This window comes from Photinus pyralis, unplaced genomic scaffold, assembly GCF_008802855.1.
Source record: "Photinus pyralis isolate 1611_PpyrPB1 unplaced genomic scaffold, Ppyr1.3 Ppyr1.4_LG1, whole genome shotgun sequence".
NCBI lineage: Eukaryota > Metazoa > Arthropoda > Insecta > Coleoptera > Lampyridae > Photinus > Photinus pyralis.
In genome coordinates, this window is record NW_022170249.1 from 21,238,863 (window position 1) to 21,253,092 (window position 14,230).

The following is a 14,230-nucleotide window of genomic DNA, read 5'->3' on the forward strand; positions in this document are numbered from 1 at the left end:
GAGTTGCTTTACATTTACAAACTGCAGAGTAATTATGGATTGTACTGAAATGACTACAATGGTGCCACGAAGCTCAATGTCCCAACAAAAATCCACTTACAGTAATTATAAACACAGAAACACCTGGAAAACCCTTATCGGAGTGGCACCAAATGGTGTTGTAACCTTTGTAAGCACGCTATACCCTGGTCCAACATCCGACAAAAAATTGTGAAGCACTGTGGTATTTTAAGCATGTTAGAAACAGGTGACCTTATATTGGCAGACAAAGGTTTTTTATTAAAAGATATTTTACCACCTGGTATTCATTCAAATGTGCCACCATTTTTTACTGAGTAGTCGATAGAGCCATCCAAAGAATGACATTGTATACAATTATTAATTTCATACCCCGAACATTGTACAATCATGCAGGTGTTATTGTGCAAGTAATAGGAGCTCTTACCAACCTTCATTACCGATTTCTTAAAGAAGTGGCCCCTTTATACTCATCTCATGAAAGTAAATGAAGAGTTGGATGTATAATGGGAGCAACTAACACACAAAAACCAACTATTACTGTCAAATTTATGTAAAGCAATAGGTACTAAACTATTATGGTACTATTAACTAAGAATATATGTTATTACTAACTAAGAATATGTACATTATGTAAATTACTTCACTCCTGTTAAATATGGTATATAATGATTAATATAAAACTCTTTTTTTCACTACTAGCGTCTGATGACATGATTATTAAGTTTTTTTCCACTTGTAAAGTAGGCTTTCTCGGCAGTTGTTCAAAGTGGTTAATAATGTGGACATTATTAACTAGTACCTAGTCAATATGAGAACTGTCACGCTGTCACTAGAAATTACAACCCGAAATTTCGTGAATAAACGTTTAGACAAGTTCTCTAAAATGAATAATTGCCACCATCAGCCATTTCGAGAGAAATTACATACCTAAAATTATCACATTTTGAAAAAATTCGAACGAAATTACTCTTTGGAAATATCTCAATGACAAAATACGGCCCGTTTGACTTGTTCTTCCACGCACTTGATTGACATGTTAAATTAATAAACAAAAAATTCGGTCCCACCGTTCACTTTCTTAACAATGTAATATGTTAATTTAGAGAAATTCCAGTACTAGTGCGACGAACTTCCCCCTTAGCTCGTGCACGAACGGTATTCTAAATGAGGAAGCACAATTATTTCAAGTTCCTTTAATTGTCGAACAATAATATAATTGTACAATTCAATTTCACACCGTAGACGGTCGGTCGGTCACTCGGGCGCCACCAAGACTTAAACTGCACCCCTAAGTCTTGGGAAAGGGGCGGTCTTGTCGGACGGGGTGGAAAGCCTCCGGGTATCCTCTAGTGGAGAACGGAATCTACCAGGGATCGGTAAGAGTTCACCACAAAATGGCGGCGGTCACTTCCGAATAATCTAAAACAAAATATGGCCGACGGCCCTGACGGTAAATTTCCTAAAGGGAATAAAGCAATAAAGCACAAATCAATTAGCGGTGTCTAGGAGAAAGAAAAGCGGAAAAGCAAGGAAAACAAAATATAATGAAGCTTAGCGGAACGGTGGCAAAAGTTACGGTAGTGCAAAAAAGGGAAACTCAAAACGGTAGTTAAACGGAAAGGACAACGGATTGACTTACGGTCGCTAAAAAGGGAAAACGGTAAAACAAAAGGGTTTCGGTGAATTCGGAATGATACGGTTTCGCAAATTAAAGAAATCAAAAGGCGTACTTACAACTCGAAAGTATGAAGGAGAAAGATACCTCCCAAAATGAGCATTTTCCTTTTAAAGGAAACCTATTTTGGTAGAAGTGGAACATGGAATTTCCAAAGCCGGGCGGTGCTCGTACCGAGCGGTGTAGAAAATAATTTGGTTTTTAATTAATTGAGGCTCCTGTGATTATCATAAAAATCTGGGACAACTTGCAAACAACTAGAAAAATTACAGCGCCTCTGTGGACACCTCTCGACGGTTTTTGACAAGGTTTACTACTGCCCATTAACATGGCATTAATACAGCGCTTACCTAATTAAGCGTAATCAAACCTAAGTACTCATCAATCCAATCTGCAACTAGCTCCTTTGGACTTTTTCTTCTCAAACGGCGCTATCGCTTTAACACTCTTATCGCAACATGCAGGCATACGGACGGGACTGCAAAACTTGTAAACAACTCAATTTGAACTCGTTCTATCCTTGATTTTACTTATTATGGGAATCTAAAATATCTTATAAATAATTAACGGCGCTGAAACCAAAGAATATTAATTGTCCCTCATCTTCGGGAGGACAACATCCTTCGGTGGTTACAAAAATATCGCGGTCTTCTTGCGTAACGAAGCCCAAACCAATCGTTACTATACCGGGTGGTCTTTGCAAACAGCAAACTAAACGGAGAAATTCCGGGTGCTTCGTTACACTAGTAGTGAAAAAAATAGTATATATACCACGGTAGAGAAGTCTATTATTGCCTTCGCATCTTACACCCCTCGGCGCAAGCGCCTCGAGATGTAATCTTGGTGCTCAGGCAATAATACATATATAATGTACTATTAGTATACTTATATTTGAATTCCATTGCTCATTACCTGGAATTGTAACGATTTCACACTCACTGGGAGTCCATATAACTAAATATCCTAAAAGTCTTTTCGTTAGATGTAATTGCCCTTGAATTTGATGCCAATATGGATTATTGTGAATTCCGGTGGTCCCATCCTCATTTTTATAAATAATATAACTTTTATCCTTAAGTCCCTCTTTCAAACCATTATTCCTAAATTTGAACTTTACCTCAATAATTGCATCATCTCCTACAAAACCATCTGGACTGGCTCCCAAAAAACCAGATTCATTGAGCCATAAACCTGTAGGGGTTACACCCAATTCAGTTGTGGTAAAAGTGGCAATGACGATTGATTCATTTTCACGTCTCCATTGTATAGACAATACTGTATCTAAATTGTAATCTTCCATTAATGATTTCAATAGGGAAGGTGGAAAACGGTTCCTTTTGCTAGCACTTAACACCTTTTCAAAGTGGCTTGTTGTTAATCTATGCTTTCGACATATTAACCAGTTTTCGTTCTTACATTGCCCTGTAGTAGCTTTGGCAACATTATTAATTATTTCGGTATTTACAGAACACTTCTCAATTAAATACTGCCTTTTATCTTCCGCTGAAAGGTGCTCGGGAGAGAATAAAATATTTCCAATTAGTGGAATCAAATTGAAAACTTTTTGGAAGGGTTCTAGTTGAAGTGGCCAAGTGAAGCCTACCGATTCGTTTAGTTTTTTGCCTTTCTACAGCACAATATTCTTCGCGCTTGGCATGAAAATCCTGAATTGTTTTGATATCCTCAGCGTATTTCTTCCCTCTACTGGGTCCATTAACCAGGGTTGGAGAGGATAACCAGAATAGCCAAGAAGCCAACACGTTCTATGTTCGTCATGTAATTCTCGCAAATGCTGATGTACGATGCTAGTCATCCATATTGCGGAGCCATGAACGGATAACGTGTATTTACATTAAGGATTCGCTGATCAGCGCTAGCAATTATCTGTACATTCATGCTATAGTGCCTTTTCTGTTATAATACAGAATGCCTGAATACTCGGGATGCTCTGTCGGTGGTGCTTGAATAGCCACACGAGTCCCGTCGATTATTATGCCCCGAAATGAATTGAGCTTCTGGTGGAATAAAAGTTGCCCTTGCCTCCTCTCTATAGCAGTGGCAGGAAAATGAACATGGTGACTGAGGTGATCATTGGCAGCATTCACAAAATCATCCCAGCAACGACTCACAGATGGCTGGGACATAGGAAAGTAAGTATTGTCCGACTTCTTTTTGGTATCCCCCTTGAGCTACTGCTGTTTCATTGTGCCCCAAATACTGGGGTACAATGAAACAAAAATGGCTAAAATAAGTGTTTTTTTTTTCTGAATATAGATTTTTTATTAAAATTTGGTTAAGGTATTTTCATTTTGGTTAAATGCAGTAATTTTGTTTCACTCTGGCCCACCCTCCAATATTTCGAAATCATATCAATATTACTTTGGTGCTCGATTAAATATGATCTTTTACATAGAAGAATTTCTATATGTGAAAATTAATTTCGAAATCGCAATCCTATAAAATATCGTGATTAGGAAACTATTGGAACTGATTCAATTTGTATGTTGTAGGGACTATTGGGATTAGTAGTCAGAATATTAAAAGGTAATTTAACATTCCGATGGGAAATATACCTTGTATAATGCTTAACAAACTAAATTGTGTGATGTTTGGCATCGTTTTAGAAACAGAGACTTTTGAAATTACAATGGTAATAATCAAACAGTTGAAAACCATTGGCCTTGTCGCATTTTAGCAATGAATATGTTGAACGTACTGGGCCACCTCACGCCCTCTCGGCATAATTTTTTTACACAAACGAACGTTGGATTTATAAAAGGGTTGTCTGCTTACATTTCCATGCACAATGGTTGAGTTGAAAGATAAGGGGTGGTGTGAGGACGAGAAGCTAACATATTCCAGTATTTGAAAGTATAATGTTGCTTTTCTACACTTCAATGCGATTGTCGCTATAATAGATTTTTGTTTCACGTACACCAACCGCAATAAAAACCCTTACTTTTAACTCTTTAATACATTAATATCCACTGTTTTGCATACCGCGTGCGTGAACGTGATCTAGTAGACAGTTTTTCGCTTTCTTTTATGATACTTTTGCTACCAGAAGACCATTTTCAAAGCTGTAGCGTACAATATGTTTCGCTAAACTAATGTAACAATTTTGTTTTTCGATATATGCGTGAAAGTGTATCTTTAAGTAAGTTTATGATAGATTTATTCAAGTATTCACAGATAAGTTGTTTTTACACACTAGAAAATAGAACAGATTTTAACGTTCATTTATATACAATCATATTAGAGCAAAACAGTACATAAAATGCCCATTTCTTGAGATCCGTAAGCGTTAGAGGTGTAACGATTATTTATACTAATTGTGGGGATGCTTAATTATCACTAGCTCAGCCGGATAATTTGGCTAGATGCAAATAAAAATAACATAAAATTCTAACTATTTCTGGGCGCCAGGTCCTATGCCTAGAATTAACCTCTAATGGACCAGTTTGAGGGACAGCCCCACAATCTAGCTGTCCAAGGAATTAATAGTAATTTATTCAAAAAAATAATCGGTTTATTAAATCACAGTCTAGCAATAAAAATCACTGGTAAATAATGTGTATATAGAATAAAAGTAAAATATTAGTTCGTTGGTTACAGTCATAAAACAAAATATTAAAATGCACAAATTCAAAATAATCCATTGGCATTGGCTTTACATACAGCCAACAAGTTGCGCAAACAAACAATTGACAGTAAAATTAATTAAGGCTACTCACCTTTGGTTCCGCGCAGTCCAACGTAAAATGAATTTCAAGTCCACAGAAGTGCGGTGTTGCAAGCGCTTGCTCGCCCTACCCTGTAGATAACAAATCAAAGAAACTGAAAGCAAGAACGACCTGCACGCTACTACTAGTAGCACAGTTCGAATTAATTAACCTAAATAAATTAAAATAACCTTTAATACATGACACCAGCGTTCTGGAAAGCCCTAAATTAACAGAAAAAAAACGTATCGAAACTTCTTTCTAGTTAGGTGAGTATATACTCTCGTTTTAGAATAATGGCTAGATAAGATTTTGAATGACCTCCACAATGCCACTGAGTATGATCTTCGATGGTTTTCCAAGAATCCCAAGCAAACGTTGTACAACAACCCAGTAGTAGCAGGTATAATTTAAAAAAAACGACTATATAACTATGTTGGTAATTAAAAAGCTACAATGACAAAATTTACTTTATAGAGTGCAAAATATGAAAGCAGATAAAACTATATCCCACCCAATAAATGGTACTAATGAGCTAATGCCTATTTAAACTAGATAATTATAAATGCCACCAAATAAATTATGTACTTCTGCTTTTGATACGGGAAGAGAACAAAGTGGCAAGACCTTGACGAATTTTTGGGAATTTATCTACATATGAAAATTGAAACTGGATTGTTGATAACATTCCACATAAACAATAAATTATATTTACACCTAAAGAGCCTCCTGGTGTATATGCAACATACCTTGCATTTTAAAATGTAACAGAGGTTTGAATTATAGCCATGAAGTTTAAAGGACAATCACAAACATCAGAAATTTGTAAATTACTCTTACAATATAGGAAAATGAATCAATCTGTCACAGGGAAGAGTCGAGCGAATTTAATGTTTAATCGTGATATACGTTCTAGAATTGATTTAATTCTTCCCGAGACCAGAAGCAAAATTCAACCACAGAAATATGAAAATACAAAGATTCATGTATTTGCAGTAGGAACTAGAGTTTCAGTAAGAGACTACTTCCATGAGAAGTGGAAATTCGGTACAATTATGGAGAAAATGGGTAGAATACATTACCTCGTAAAACTGAATGATGGTCGAATGTGGGAACGTCATTTAGATTAGATACGAGAAATCGGTTGTAACACTCCTAGTCCTAGAAACACCTTTTATTTTACCAGAACTAGAACCTTTACCTCTTAATTCCCATACCGAACATCCCAATAGTGGTTGATGCAGTACCTGAACCAACTATTTCTACAAAGGTAAATGGAGAACATGGTAATGAAATAGAAAATACACCTACTATTAGGAAGTCTTCTCGCATTAGAAAGGCACCTGTTAGATTAAATTTGTAATTTAGAATAGAATAAAAATGTTACATAAGGAAAAAAATGTTATATTAAGTTGGTACTTTGCTGTCTATTTAAAAGTAGGAAGTCTAAGCAGAAACGGAGATGAGGATTACTACCTAGCTAGAGATGTACAACGCGTGCATGTCTTGATAACAAATATAAACTCGAGACGGCTAGTAATATCAGAAACCTATCCCAGTTGATTTCTGGTAGTCGGATGATCATCACTATTTAATATGAGCCGGCGCAAAAGGTCCAATTTTTGAATCCAGGCTACCTTTAATTAGTTCCGAGGTGAAAAATTGTCTTGAAAATATTAGATACCTATGCGATTCGTCGTATCTATGTCAAATTGAACTACTTCATTTATTAAGCGACAGAGCAATGCGATATATGGCTGTCTGTGCAGCAAGAAGGCGGATTGGGAGACCGGTTTTCTGTGTTAGTAAATATTCCTTAAACCTCAGGTAACTATGCAGATGAATACAAAAAATTGCGCATGCGCAACCCAACTTTTGTATTTGCCCAATCCCAATTTTTTATTTGCTAAGATATTTAAATGAAATTTTGTATATTCCTCGTCAGATTGTGTTTTGTCCCTTCAACCACTTGCAGCAGTCATATAGCAGTAGTTTTTATAGGTACATAATGCGTTGTACTATGTTCACTTATTTCCTTTTGTATGTAACATACTTTTGTGCCAACCTGTTATTAGATAGCTACTTATGCAGCTATGTTGGTTTGGCCGTAATATCAAATAAATAAATAGCATAGTAAGTGCAAATTTGTTGATAAAAAATTAGCCAAAATGTTGGTTGTAACTGAGATCAGCCGAATCTAAAATATTAATCCTGCTTTGTTTATGATGCCCATCTTTGCTCGCAAATAATAATTTTATTTACCTACGACGAACAAATAATGAGAGACAGGAGGATTAATTAAGCAGCAGCTTAAAATACCATTTGTATGAGATAATGAGCCTAAATATCGAGGGTTATCCCCCTTTAAAAACTGAATTTTCAGGATATATTCTATATTTTCGACCTCTCGTACACATTTGGCATGTGTTTTCACGCACCAACGCCGTATATGTACAAACTATTTTTAAACTTGTCGCTATCAAACACAAATTTCTCGCTACATTACTATGCTAATTAATATACGCGGAAGCAGATGTATTTAACATTTTTATGTAGTCGGTGAAAATACGTAGGTAAGAAAGTTCAATTTCGAACTGCAGCTCAGGTTGGGATGCTGCTTATGCTGTTTAGATACCGTTACTAAGTACACTCGGTGTTCAATGATACGTTAGATTGGAAATTGGAGTATTATCATATTTTATGCATCGTCTGCTTAATGACATGGAAATAAAACGGTTTCTTCATTTATTTAGGTGTAGTCGTTATCGTTTAACGAAACATTTAAATGTATAATTTTTCCAATAGTTAGTTCTTTACAGGGAAAGAAAATGATGAGATGCAACCCTAACTAGACGTGCGAAATTTGGTATCTGAGGGTTTCACGAATCTGAAATTAGTTTTTGAACATTAAAATAAAATCCCACTGCAATTCTTGGCCGGACAACAACAATAGACAGAATTCCACGAAATTTGTTGTGTACCTACAGTCATTGACAGAAGTAATGATCCTAGTGGAAATGCAATATTGGACCTAGGTTGGCTAGACATTGCACAATATTGCGAGAAATTGAAAACCAAGATTGGTCCAAGATGGAATTGTGAACATTTTCCAATTTGTGGACAATATTGCAAAGCAATATTGGTTAAATATACAAAATAATTTGTATACAATATTGGTTCTGAATGGTTCCCCAATCGGCAGTCAATATTGGCACAGCCAATGCATTCTCACTTGCATGGAATATTGTCTACAAATAGACTTACTATCTCTCACCAATAATTTTATGTCCAATAAAAACAGAAAGTAGATGAAACTTATCTATTGCAAAAAAAAAGATTCATACATGAGATGCTATATAAAAATAAAAAGTCTATAATTCATGTACTGCAATCTGTCCATTTAATGCATCCGCGTCAACCTTGTCATTTATTTTTATTCTTTCTTTTCGTCCTCCTTCGCGGTCACCTGACGTAGCAAGGCAGTTTCCAATATGTTTGTAGATTTCTTTGTCAGTCACATTGGGAAATTTGCGACGAACTGCATCTGTAAAGGAACGTAAATGTTCACCTCACAACATATGTAAAGATTAATTTTAGGAGACTACTACCTTTATAAACTATAGCACAAAATACCCACGTGTCAATATAATAGATTACAATACCCCGGCAATATTGCATTTTCGTTTTTATACAATATCGGCATTGCATTGCAAATATTGGCCCAATACTCAAATATTGGGCCAATGTTCCACCAAGTTCTAGCCAATTTGCATTTCCACTAGGGTAGCCGAATAGAAGTGCGAACCAACAAATTAGGGTATGTCCTCCTTGAAGAAACCGACGAAGCCCCATGGGATACGCATGTTCGTTGCTTATGCTGCAGGGGTGATCATTATGTAACAGTCCATTCCTTTTTTTAAAAAACACCTTAGCCCTTACTGTAGGGACGCTAATGGTAAATAACATTGTGAGCAACCCTGGGTACGTTCCGGCTTTTGCCCACAGCCTCGGGTAGCGTTGGGAAATAATTGGCGAGCAAAGAAAATTAAAAGTGTATTGTCTAAATAGAAATAAAAATATATATATACAAAATAAAATAATATAAAAGATTTCCGGAGCAGTCCTCGTATTTACTTGGGGAGTACTGCCATCTGCCGGTAGTTATCTGGCCCCAGCGTGTCAGCTGGTTTGCTGTCAATGCCGTTTTCGTGTCGGACTGTAGGTTAATTTCCACGTGCAGTGCTGTCTAGAATGTAACAAATTAATTGATGCGGGATTGAGGGCTGCGCCACCCGAACGGGGTAACCAACAGAACCTGCGGGGTGAGTGTTCGAACTGTAACAACTAACCTTTCACGTGACGGCTTTCAGCCCCTTATGGTTAACGTAGGCGGGAGCACTGTGCCCCAGGTTTAGGCAGGACGGGGCGACGGGAAGATACTACGGAGGTGTACTTCGTTTAAAACCAGGAGTCACGCTCCGATTTTGTTTTGAAGACACGGACAGGTAGGAACGTACGGAGAGTAGCTGGTAATCTTGAGGAATACTTGTTGTAGTAACCCGTTCGCTAGGGAGTACACCTAGGAACTGGAATTACTCGGGGAATTGGGAACTGGTCAGAGTAATAGAGGTAACGGCTTGCACGTTTTAATAAAGGGTTGAAAGATTGTTGTTTTAATGACACTATAAACACTCACTCACCTCGACGGCTAATTACGATTAACCCCCTAGGGCAAACGGCAACACACTCAACACAAGGAACGACAGGGGGTGCAGGTTAACAACGGTTTTACAGGAAATGGAACGACGGTTAAAGGTGCAGTAATCAATGACAGGTAAATAAGGCTGGTTAATAGCAAAAGGCACTGGTAAAGGTAGAAGCAAAAGTTACAAACACTGGACTGACACAGGTAGGTATATATATCTTGGAGATCTGGTGGGGAAGACGATTAGGAGGGGCGAAATTAAGTGGAAATATCTGGGGGAAATCTTATTTACTGGTTTGGGCAGATTATTTCCTCACCCTTAATTTCGTTTCCTCACATCTCTCCCTCCCTTCGGGTAGAGGATTTGCTGGGGGATAAAAAATTAAAGATATGGTGATGTTCGCCTTTCAGAATCAACCCCATCTCTACGGCCTCTTTTCGGGGAAGACGTAGGAAGCTTCCTGGACCACCTCCAAGACTGACCCCCACGAGTACTCGGCGCTGGTTAGCCTTTTTACGTTGAGTCTGGCTACGGGACCGTCTTTTCTTCTTTCGGATGGACACCGCAGGCTGCTGGAGAAGAGGGCTGGGAGTTGGCACGGTAGACATACCAGGCAGCGGAGTTATTCCCAAGTCCAAACTGGCCAAACGGTTCGCCGTGGTCTCACAGTCCAAGGCCCGGTTGCATACAGCCACCAACTCCGGATCAGGCGAAGACAGTATGGGGGTATTCCATAAGGGCGACGGCGTGGCTGCTTGAGGGGTGGATGCAGTTGGAGTCATAGGAAGGCTTGCCGGGCTTCCCCATCTCCACTCCTGAGGGATCACCTCCCTTACATCTGGACTTCCAAACACTCTGCTGAACCGTTCTGCTAATGCTTCAACATCGGGTTGCACTGACGGAGGCGGCGGGGCTTCTTGTGGGACGCTCCTCGAAAGAACAGCTACGGGTGAAGAACCCTCGGGATTAAACCTCCGAGGAAACCACGGAGCAATTCTAACTTTCGACCGCCGCTTTACTCTCTTTACTGGTGCCATCTTAATGGTTGCAAGACTGGACTGGATTCTTGGCGGCTCTGAGCTTTCACCAAGAGCTCCCCCCCCCTTGGGATTCTTCATCATCGCTGGAGGGGATGGCTTTTAATTCCTTTACATGGACACGGCTTTTCCGGCGGGGATTTCCCAGATCTTGCAATTCGACTATCACAGGTGAGATTATTTTACTTACCCTATATGGACCGCTGTATTTTCTGGATAACTTAGCAGCGATTCCTTCCACCTTGCAAAAAATCATTAAGGGCCTGGAGTGGTTCGGCGTTTGGGCTACTAATTCCAGCGATTCTGGAATGGTCGGGAGCTTCTACTTCGCCCGTAGACTTCTGCCTCGTCACCTGAGAGCCTCCTCCGAGTTCTAGGCTTCCCTTGCGAAGGTCTATGCGAGCTTGATAAGTTCCCAGGAAATCTAATCCTAGTATAAAGTCAACATTCAAGGTAGGTAGGTGAATCGCGTTCACCATCCGACTCTGATCAGCTATAATAACCTGGAACTGGAAATTTCCCATGGTTTCAACAGTCGTTCCATCGGCCATCTCAGCAGTTCCCTGGGCTAAAGAAGTGGGGTAAATTTGATTACGGTTCAAAATGTTTTTAATGGATGCTCCAAAATAGGTTCGGGCGGGGCCGGTATCAATTAATGCTGAAATCATTTGGTTACATAGCTGCAACTTAATAAAGAGTCTGGTATCTGGGGGATTAATGGCGGTTACGGGTCTAGGTGCTGGCAGGTAAAAACTTTTAACGGTAGCAAGCCACTCATGCCATCCTTGAAAATCCCCTGCATCCGGATTGGCGCTTCCCGAAGGTGCGCGTCTACAATCGCACTCGCTGGAATAGGCGTCGGGTTTGTTGCACCTAGAGCAGAATTTCCTAAACGGATTCTTACAATGGAATCTCCAATGTCCCGGTTGGCCACAATTCCAACACACTTCGGCTCGGTTATACTGGACCGATGCAAGATTTCCGTGTCCCGAAGAAGCGGTTAATCTCTTTTCGATTTCCTCCTGGTCGATCACTCTCGGGCCAGGACGGGTCGAAAACAAGGGCGGTCTGGTGGTGTTCGGGTGATGTAATGGCGGTGATGCAGATCTGGCAAGAGTCGGTCGGGCTAAGGGTAGAGGTGCAGGTCTAGGGATTATTTCGGCAGGTTTGTTGAGGATAGCTGGCTTAATCAGATCCTTCTGTGACACTACCTGTTCATATTCCTTTCCCATCTCCAGGATATCGTATACCGATTTCACCTCTCTTCGTTTAATGTATAGCTTGTACTCGGGTCGGAGATTTTCATGAAGACAATCGACCTGCTGTTCCTGCGAATAGTGACCATGGCGGCGCAGAAGTGTCATCATGGCCGTCACGTACATGGGCACATTTTCTTTCAACCCCTGGGTACGAGTACGGATCTCTTCTTCCAACCGAAAAGCATACCTAGGGGGATAGAATTGATCCTGGAAGGCTTTGACGAACTCGTCCCAGGTGGTAAATCGGTCACGGGAATTTCGGTACCACAATAGAGCGGTATCTCCAAAGATCAAGGCTATGGTGGGTAATAAACAGGCATCACTAATTCCATACCCCATTCTTAATTCTTCTAGTCGTTCTAGAAAGGATACTGGGTCTCCTTTGCCATCGAAACGTAGGCCCCATTTCCGAACTTGCTCCCATAGTTTCGCCGTATCATTCCTAGGTGGCGGTGGTTCTGTTACGGGGACAGGTACCTGGAGACGGGGTGATCTGGGACGCGCTGGGGTCGGGTCCGTAACTTGGCCTTCCCCCGTTTTCAAGAAGGTAACGAGCCGTTGTTGTAATTCTGGAACATTCCCCCCTGTTTCTAACTTAAACCGGCGGGCCTCGGTCTGCAGTTGCTCCTTTTTTAACGCAAACACCCAACTAAATTTAACGTCCATTTCTGGAGGTACAACTGGATCGGTTTCAGTTTCCGGCATCTTCTGTTTGGATTTTTAAACGGACTGGTGGGTACTCGAGCGCCAACCAAAGAGAAGATTTTGCAGGTAAAGCGGGCAATAAAACTAAAATACCTAAAACTAATATGTACAGGAAAATAAAAATAAAGTTAATGCTGAAATAAATAAAAATAATTAATTCTGGACCGGTGTACAGGAGGTATTATCTATAATAAAACCAAATTTATGTATTATACCTTTTAGGGTGCAGGTTCAGAGTCCGCTGCTCGGCGCGCCAAATTATGTGAGCAACCCTGGGTACGTTCCGGCTTTTGCCCACAGCCTCGGGTAGCGTCGGGAAATAATTGGCGAGCAAAGAAAATTAAAAGTGTATTGGCTAAATAGAAATAAACATATATATATACAAAATAAAATAATATAAAAGATTTCCGGAGCAGTCCTCGTATTTACTTGGGGAGTACTGCCATCTGCCGGTAGTTATCTGGCCCCAGCGTGTCAGCTGGTTTGCTGTCAATGCCGTTTTCGTGTCGGACTGTAGGTTAATTTCCACGTGCAGTGCTGTCTATAATGTAACAAATTAATTGATGCGGGATTGAGGGCTGCGCCACCCGAACGGGGTAACCAACAGAACCTGCGGGGTGAGTGTTCGAACTGTAACAACTAACCTTTCACGTGACGGCTTTCAGCCCCTTATGGTTAACGTCGGCGGGAGCACTGTGCCCCAGGTTTAGGCAGGACGGGGCGACGGGAAGATACTACGGAGGTGTACTTCGTTTAAAACCAGGAGTCACGCTCCGATTTTGTTTTGAAGACACGGACAGGTAGGAACATACGGAGAGTAGCTGGTAATCTTGAGGAATACTTGTTGTAGTAACCCGTTCGCTAGGGAGTACACCTAGGAACTGGAATTACTCGGGGAATTGGGAACTGGTCAGGGTAATAGAGGTAACGGCTTGCACGTTTTAATAAAAGGGTTGAAAGATTGTTGTTTTAATGACACTATAAACACTCACTCACCTCGACGGCTAATTACGATTAACCCCCTAGGGCTAACGGCAACACACTCAACACAAGGAACGACAGGGGGTGCAGGTTAACAACGGTTTTACAGGAAATGGAACGACGG

The 14,230-nt window shown here is 40.1% G+C and overlaps 2 long non-coding RNA genes across 2 annotated transcripts; both read left to right on the forward strand.

Annotated features, from left to right (window-relative positions):
• The first annotated feature begins 9,511 nt into the window (after nucleotides 1-9,511).
• LOC116173579 lies at nucleotides 9,512-10,084 on the forward strand. Its single transcript, XR_004145956.1, has 3 exons — nucleotides 9,512-9,740; nucleotides 9,789-9,923; nucleotides 9,974-10,084. It is a non-coding gene; the product is annotated as an uncharacterized LOC116173579 (long non-coding RNA).
• A 3,425-nt stretch (nucleotides 10,085-13,509) lies between these two features.
• On the forward strand, nucleotides 13,510-14,230 carry LOC116173580. The gene is made up of 4 exons (XR_004145957.1): nucleotides 13,510-13,742; nucleotides 13,791-13,925; nucleotides 13,976-14,049; nucleotides 14,152-14,230. It is a non-coding gene; the product is annotated as an uncharacterized LOC116173580 (long non-coding RNA).